At 42.0% G+C, this 8,870-nt stretch overlaps 1 pseudogene; it reads left to right on the top strand.

Moving 5' to 3' along the window:
* Positions 1-3,437: 3,437 nt before the first annotated feature.
* LOC118623042 lies at positions 3,438-4,092 on the top strand (annotated as a pseudogene).
* The last annotated feature ends 4,778 nt before the right edge of the window (positions 4,093-8,870 follow it).

The raw sequence follows: 8,870 nt of genomic DNA, 5'->3' as shown, positions 1-8,870 counted from the left end.
GCCTCCATGTGTTCAAATGTCTTTGCATGTTTTCGTTGTAATTGATTTCTAGTGTCATGCTCTAAATCATGCACTAGATCAAATGGATTTAATAGATATCTACAGACAATTACACCCTAACACTGCAGAATTTACATTCTTCTCAAGTGAACATGGGACATTCTCAAAGATACACCACATGTTAGGACACAAACTAAGTCTCTACAAGTTCAAGAAGACTGAAATCATATCAAGATTCTTCTCAGATCACAATGGCATGAAAGTAGAAATCAAGTACAACAAAAACATGCAAAGACATTTGAAAACATGGAGGCTAAATAGCATGTTATTAAACAACGAATGGGTTAACCAGGAGATCAAGGAAGAAATTAAAAACTTCCTAGAAACCAATGAAAATGAACACACAGCAACACAAAATCTATGGAATGAAGTAAAAGCAATTCTGAGAGGGAAGTTCATAGCACTACAGGCCTACCTCAAGAAACAAGAAAAATTTCTAATTGACTATCTAACCTCACAACTTAAAGAACTAGAAAGCAAACAAAAAGAAAACCCCAGAGCAAGTAGGAGGAAAGAAATAGTAAAGATCAGAGCAGAAATAAATGACATGGAGACCAAAAAAAACAATTCAAAAGATCAATAAGCCCTGGCCAGTTTGCTCAGTGGTTAGAGCATCGGCCTGCTGTCCAGAGAGACCCGGGTTCGATTTCCGCTAAGGGCGTTTACCTCGGTTGCAGTTTGTCCCTGGCCCTGGTTGGTCGTGCAGGTGGCAGCCACTCGATGTGTCCCTTTCACGTTTCTCTCTCTCTCTCTCTTCCTCTCTCTCCCCCCCACTTTATCTGAACAAAAAAACGGAAAAATGTCCTTGGGTGAGGATAAAAAAAAAAAAAAAAAAAAAAAGGATCAATGAAACAAAGAGCTGGTTCTTTGAAAAGATAAACAAGATTGATGGACCCTTAGCTAGACTCACCAAGAAAAAAAGAGAGAGAACCCAAATACACAAAATCAGAAATGAAAGAGAAGTAACTGACACCACAGAAATACAAAGGATCATTAAAAAATACTATGAATAATTATACGGCAACAAATTGGACAATCTTAGCAAAATGGACAAATTTATAGAAACACATAGTCTCGACTTCTGGTCAAGATGGTGGCGTAGGTAACAGCGCTAACGCGTCCTCCCACAACCACATCAAAGTTACAACTAAACTACAGAACAACCATCATTCAAAACCACCTGAAATCAAGCTGAATGGAAGTCCTACAACTACGGAATTAAAGCAGCAGCCACATCCAGACTGGTAGGAGGGGCAGAGGCACAGAGGGGCTGGTCCCACACCCACGTGTGGCGGATGAAAATCAGGAGGACACCTCGGCTGGGAAGGTCCTCCCTGAGGACTGAGGGGTCCCCGTCCCACACCAGGGGCCCCGCGCAGGGTTCCAGTGCCAGGAAGAGAATCCCTATAACTTCTGACTGTAAAACCAGCGGGAACTGAGGCTCAGGGAAGCTGAGGCGGCTGGAGCCCCAGGCAGCTCCCTGAAGGGCCTGTGCACAGACTTATCGGACTCTCTCCCTCTAAGCTTGGAGGGGAGGCAGCTCCAGGGGCGCCAGAGACATACAGGGAAGAACTGAGCTGTTTGGCATTGGAGCGAGGGCTGGAGAGGGGGCTTTCTCCGGGACAAACATGCTGTCAGAGGCCTTTGTTCCTTTGGTGAGCCCTTCCCGGGGGCAGCAGACAGTCACCATATCTGGGACTCCAGCAACCTGGCTCACACTGGTAGCCCCGCCCTGGCGACTCCCTGAGGACCTGCCCCACCCAACTTTCAGGCCCACCCAAGCTGTTGCCACTTGCTTAACCATAGGATTGGCCTGTCTTGGATCCTGCTTCAGGTTTTTCCTAAATTCTTTCAAACGAGTAGCATCTGGTCTCAGCTAGCCCCATACCTCTTGTTAAGTAATACACTGAAACACAGGGAGGCAGCCAAAATAAGGAGACAAAGAAACAGGTCCCAAATGAAAGAATAGAACAAAACTCCAAGAAAAGAACTAAGCGAAATGGAGATAAGCAACCTAACAGATGCTGAGTTCAAAATACTGCTTATAAGGATGCTCAATGAACCTAGTGAGAACCTCAGTGAACTTAGTGAGGGCCTCAAGAGCATAAAAAAGGACCAGTCAGAAATCATGGATGCAGTTAGAATTGAAGGAGGCATTAACTGAAATAAAGAATAATTTACACAGCTTCAGTAATAGAGTACGTAAATCCAAGGAGCAAACCATTGATTTGGAATATAAGGAAGCAAAAAATGCCCAATCAGAACAGCAAAAAGAAAAAAATATATATAAAAAAAAAATGAGGATAGTGTAAGGAGCCTCTGGGATAACTTCAACCGTGCCAACATTCGCATCTTGGGGGTGCCAGAAGGAGAAGAGCGAGAACAAGAAATCGAAAACCTGTTTGAAACAATAATGGCAGAAAACTTTCCTAACTTGGTGAAGGAAACAGACATACAAGTCCAGGAAGCACAGAGAGTCCCAAACAAGATGAACCCCAAGAGGCCCACACCAAGACACATCATCATCAAAATGCAAAAGGTTCAAGACAAAGAGAGAATCTTAAAAGCAGCAAGAGAAAGGCAGCTAGCTACCTACAAGGGAGTTCCCATAAAGCTGTCAGCTGATTTCTCAAAAGAAACTTTGCAGGCCAGAAGGGAGTGGCAGAAGTATTCAGAGTGATGAAAAGCAAGAACCTACAACCAAGATTACTCTATCCTGCAAAGCTGGCATTTAGAATCGATGGCCATATAAAGAGTTTCCCAGACAAGGAAAAGTTAAAGGAGTTCATCACCACCAAACTGTTATTATATGAAATGATAGAGGGTCTTTTTGAAGAAAAAGATAAAATATATGAACAAACAAAATGGCAATGAATACATATCTATCAACAATGGAACCTACAAACAAAATGAACAGGAAGAACAGAAACATTCTCATAGATACAGAGAACATTTTGTTGGTTGCCAGTTGGGAGGGGAGTTGGGGGAATGGGTGAAAAAGGTGAAGGGATTAAGAAGTACAAATTGGTTGCTAGACTGACAAACCTCAAAGGGAAAGGGGTTGGAGGGGTGGGAAGAAATAAACCAAAGAACTTATATACATAACCAATGGACACAGACAATAATGTGGGAAAAGGCGGGAGGGGGGTGGGAGTGGGAGGAGGGGGTCAATGGGGGGAAAATGTGGAACATCTGTAATACATTTTACACTCAACAATAAAGATATAAAAAGTTTTAAAAAAAAGAAAGAAACACATAGTCTCCCAAAACTGAACCGGGAAGAGATAGAAAACTTGAACAGACCAATAACAACTAAGGAAATTGAACATGTAATCAAGACTCTTAGCCCGGGCCATCGCTTCTCCTGGTGGCTGCTTCGCCTCTCGGAGGGAAAAATGAAGGTGCTCTTTGCCGCCACCCTCTTTTTGTGCTCTGTCTTATGCCTGCTGTTGCCGGGACCCTCCACGGCCAATGACAAAAAGTCACAGTCAAGGTGTACTTCGACCTGCGATTTGGGGATGAAGATATAGGCTGGGTGGTCATAGGTCTCTTTGAAAAGACTGTTCCTAAAACAGTGGATAATTTTGTGGTTTTAGCTACAGGAGAGAAAGGATTTGGCTACAAAGACAGCAAATTCTATCGTGTGATCAAGGACTTCATGATCCAAGGCGGAGACTTCCCTGGGGAGATGGTACTGGAGGGCAGAACATCTGTGGTGAACGCTTTCCCGATGAGAACTTCAAGCTGAAACACTATGGGCCCGGCTGGGTGAGCATGGCCAATGCTGGTAAAGACACTGATGGCTCTCAGTTCTTCAGCACAACAGTCAAGACAGCCTGGCTGGATGGCAAGCATGTAGTGTTCGTCAAAGTTCTAGAGGGCATGGAAGTAGTACGGAAGGTGGACAGCACCAAGACAGATGGTCGGGACAAGCCCCTGAAGGATGTGATCATTGCAGACTGTGGCAAGATCGAGGTGGAAAAGCCTTTGCCATTGCCAAGGAGTAGGGCCCAAGGGACCTCTTTCTTTTGAGCAATTGAGTTTGGCCCTGTTGCCCTCTCAGGGGTGAAGACAGCCCACCACAGGGCTCTGCTGCACTGGCCCTAGTGCTGACATCTGACAGTGGACCCCTCCCCTCACATTCCACAGGCCCAGTTTTGTAACAAACTTCTACCAACACTGAACAATTTAAAAAAAAAAAAAAGGTGGTTTTTTTTTTTTTATTAAAAAATAAAAAAGACTCTCCCAGCAAACAAAAGCCCAGGCCCAGATGGCTTCATGCGGGAGTTTTACCGAACATTCAAAGAACTAACACCCATTCTCCTCAAACTATTCCAAAAATTCAAGAAGAAGGAAGACTTCTAAACTTATTTTATGAGGCCAGCATAATTCTAATTCCAAAACCAGATAAAGACACTACAAAGAAAGAAAACTACAGTTCAATATCCCTAATGAACATAGATGCCAAAATCCTTAACAAAATATTAGCAAATTGGATTCAGCAATACATTAAAAATATTATTCACCATGTCCAAGTGGGATTCATCCCGGGGATGCAAGGCAGGTACAATATGCACAAATCAATAAATGTGATACACCACATAAACAAAATGAAAGATAAAAACCATATGGTTATAACAATAGACATTAAAAAAGCATTAGACAAAATCCAGCACCCATTTCTGATAAAAAAGCTCCGCAACATGAGAATAAAGGGATTATATCTCGATGTAATAAAGGCCATTTATGAAAAAAAACTATAGCCAACATCATACTCAGTGGGAAAAAACTAAAAGCATTTACCTTAAGAACAGGAACAAAACAGGGATGCCCATTTTCACCAGTCTTATTTAACATAGTACTGGAAGTCTTACCTACAGCAATCAGACATGATGAAAAAATAGAAGGGATTTAAATTGGAAAGGAGAGAGTAAAACTGTCGTTATTCACAGATGACATGATATTGTACATAGAAAACCCCAAAGACTCCATAAAAAATCTACTAGACTTAATAAACAAATTTGGCAAGGTAGCAGATAAAAATTAACATCAAGAAATCAGTGGCATTCTAATACACTAATAATGAACTCACAGAAAGAGAAACTAAAAAAAAATCCTATTTATCATTGTGGCAAAAAAATTAAGATACCTAGCTGTGGGAGGCTTTTTGCATGGCATCAATTTTGTTAAAATCTGCTCTGCCATCGCCTGCCCCAAGGCAGGATATCTCTGCATTCTGCATTTCTTTATCTCTGCATTTTGCATTTCTTTAAGTCTTTGCTGACCTTTTGTTCCTTTTGTAGTATTTCCTGGAATTGCTTCCAGCAAGCTTGGTGCTTGGCAAAAGGTGCTTCTTGCCCTATATATTGTGTGAATTACCCCTGAATAAACGAGACTTGATCAGAGCCCTGTCGTGTCTCCATTTCTTGTGTCTCTTGTCCCTCCTCATCCTCACTCCCCCTCTAGAGTCCTCGTCACTCGACCTGCGGGACGGGTCACCTAGCAATAAATTTAACCAAAGAAGTAAAAGACCTATTTGCAGAAAACTACAGGACATTAAAAAAAGAAATAGAGAAAGATATAAAAAAGTAGAAGCACATACCTTGTTCATGGATTGGAAGAGTTAACATCATTAAAATGTCCATATTACCCAAGGCAATCTATAGATTCAATGCAATCTCCATCAAAATACCAATGACATATTTCACAGAACTAGAACAAATACTTCAAAAGTTCACATGAAACCAAAAAAAGACCCTGAATAGCCACAGCAATCTTGAAAAAAAAAAGGACAAAGTAGGTGGGATCACAATACCAGCTATCAGGTTATACTACAAAGCTACTATAATCAAAACAACCTGGTACTGGCACAAGAACAGGCAGATAGATCAATGGAACAGAACAGAGAACTCAGAAATTGACCCAAGACATTATGTTCAATTAAAAGTTGACAAAGGTGGCAAGAGCATACAATGGAGTAAAGACAGCCTCCTTAATAAATAGTGTTGGGAAAATTGGACGGCTACATGCAATAAAATTAAACTAGATCATAACTTATACCATACACAAGAATAAACTCAAAATGGATAAAAGACTTAAATGTGACTTGTGAATCCATAAGAATCCTAGAAGAAAATGTAGGCAACAAAATTTCAGACATTATATGCAGTGAAATTTTCACTGATACATCACCTAAGGCCATAGAAACAAAGGAAAAATGAACACATGGGACTACATCAAACTAACAAGCTTCTGCACAGTAAAAGAAACAACCATCAAAATGGAAAGGGAACCCACTATATGAAAGAGCATAATTGCCAATGATACATCAGATAAGGGGTTAATTTCCAAAATATATAGTGTGCTCATACAACTTAACAAAAGGAAGACAAAGAACCCAATTAAAAAATGGGCAGAGGACCTAAACAGACACCTCTCCAAAAAGGACATACAAATGGCCAAGAGACATCTGAAGAAATGCTCACCATCACTAATTATCAGAGAGATGCAAATTAAAATGACTATGAGGTATCACCTCACACCTGCCAGAATGGCTGCCATCAGCAAATCCTCAAACAAGTGCTGGCGAGGATGTGGAGAAAAGAGGACTCTATTAACACTGCTGGTGAAAATGTAGACTGGTTTAGCCACTATGGAAAACAGTATGGTGTTACCTCAAAAAATTATAAATTGATCTGCCATTTGACTCAGTGATCCCACTTCTAGGAATATATCCTAAGAGACCTGAAACACCAATCAGAAAGAATATATGTACCCCTATGTTCATAGTAGCACTATTTACAATTTTTAAGATCTGGAAACAGCCCAAGTGTCCATCAGTAGATGTGTGGGTAAAAAAGCAGTGGTACATATATACAATGGAATACTATGCTGCTGTAAGAAAGAAAGATCTCTCTATCCTTTGAGGCAACATGGAGGGACCTCGAGAGTATTATGCAAAGTGAAATAAACCAATCAGAGAAAGACAAATACCACATGGTCTCACTTATTTGTGGAATATAATGAACAAGGTGGGCTGATGAACGAAATAGACCCAGAGACATGGAAAGGAGTATGGTTTAGGCTGACAGACCTCAGAGTAGGGGGTACGGGGGATGGATGAGATGAACCAAAGAACTTATATGTATTAATGCATAACCAATGAACATAGACAACAATGTTGTGGGGTTGGGGGGTAGAATGGAGAAGAGGGTGTCTAGGGAGGGGAAAGGAGAAAAATGTGTAACAAAAATAAATGGGAAAAAAAGATTCTTTGTCTTTAATGTTTGCCTTTTTAATTATGATGTGTCTAGTTGTGGGTCTTTTTGGGTTCATCTTGCTTGGGACTCTCTGTGTTTCCTGGACTTGTGTGATATTTTCCTTCACCAAATTAGGGAAGTTTTGTGTCATTATTTCTTCCAACAAGTTCCCTATTCCTTTCTTTAATTCTTCTCTTCTGGTACCCATATGATGCAAATGTTGTTATGCTTTGTGTTGTCCCAAAGCTCCCTTAAACTCTCCTCCTGCTTTTTCATTTTTTTTTCCCATTTGCTGCTCTATTTGGGTGTGTTTTTCTACCTTGTCTTCTAACTCGCTGATTTGGTCTTCAGCTTCTTCTATTCTACTATTGAAACCTTTTAAGGTATTTTTCATAACAGCTATGTCATTCTTTATTTTCTCTTGATTTTTATTCCTAACTTCTACCTGTTTTTTTAAGCTGATGTAGTTCCACTGAGCTCTTCATAATTCTTATTAAGTTGCTTGTAGTTCTCACTAAATTGTTTGAGCACCCTTAAAATTGAATATCGCTTTGAATTCTTTATCTGACAAACTGCTTTCTTCCATTTCATGTAGTTTCTTTTCTGGTGATTCCTCCCTTTCTTTCATTTGGGTGTTGTTTCTTTGTCTCACCATTTTAGCAGTCCGGTAATTCTAGGCCTGGTGAGGGATGTTGGAATGTGTAGGCAGCTTGGTGTGTATCAGATAAGACTGCTGTGCCTCCCAGACTGTTTTGGTGTGTGGCACCTCTTGCCTGCTGTGAGTCCTAGAGAATTGACAACTGACAACTGGTATTGGTCTGGCATGGGTCCAACTGGTGCACTCCAGGGTGCATTGGTCCCACTGCTGGGGTTCGCTGCTGCCTGGTGGGACTCAGCTCCTGATCAGTCACTGCTGGTGCTGTTGGGAGCGAGTATAATAAGCTCCTGGTTTTTGCTGCTGCTGCTGCTGCTGCTGCTGCCCAGGGGTGCTCTCAGCTCCCAATCCTCTGCTACTGTTGGGGGCTGAGGATGCTCAGCTCCTGGGACTTTGCTGCTGCTGGGGGAGGGGCTCCACTCCAAATCCACTGCTGCAGTTGTCAGGGGCAGTCTTGGCTGACTGAGCCTTGCTGCAGTTGTCAGGGGCAGTCTTGGCTGACTGAGCCTTGCTGCTGCTTAGGCTGGGGCACCACTCCTGATCAGCCTCTGCTCATGCTGGGGATGGGTCTCAGCTGTGATCTGTGTTGCTGCTGCCTGGGGATGGATGTCCGCTTCCCAACCTCTGCTGCTGGTGGTATGTCTCAGCTCTGGAGCCTCAGCTGCTGTTGGCGGTGAGGCTCCGCTCCCACCCAGTCACTGCTGCTGTGGGGGATGGTGCTCACTCCAATCAGGCTGCTCTCTCTTCCCAACTCTTTACCATAGCCTTCTGAAACTCTAATCAAACAGTTGTTAGTCCGTCACACTCTAGTCTCTATGTTTCTTTACCTCTTCCACATTTTCCATCTTTTGTCTCTGCATTCTGGAAGATTTCTTTGACTCTATCATCAAGTTCAC

The sequence above is a fragment of the Molossus molossus genome, unplaced genomic scaffold (assembly GCF_014108415.1).
Source record: "Molossus molossus isolate mMolMol1 unplaced genomic scaffold, mMolMol1.p scaffold_m16_p_1, whole genome shotgun sequence".
NCBI lineage: Eukaryota > Metazoa > Chordata > Mammalia > Chiroptera > Molossidae > Molossus > Molossus molossus.
This window is presented reverse-complemented; position numbering and strand designations above follow the sequence as displayed.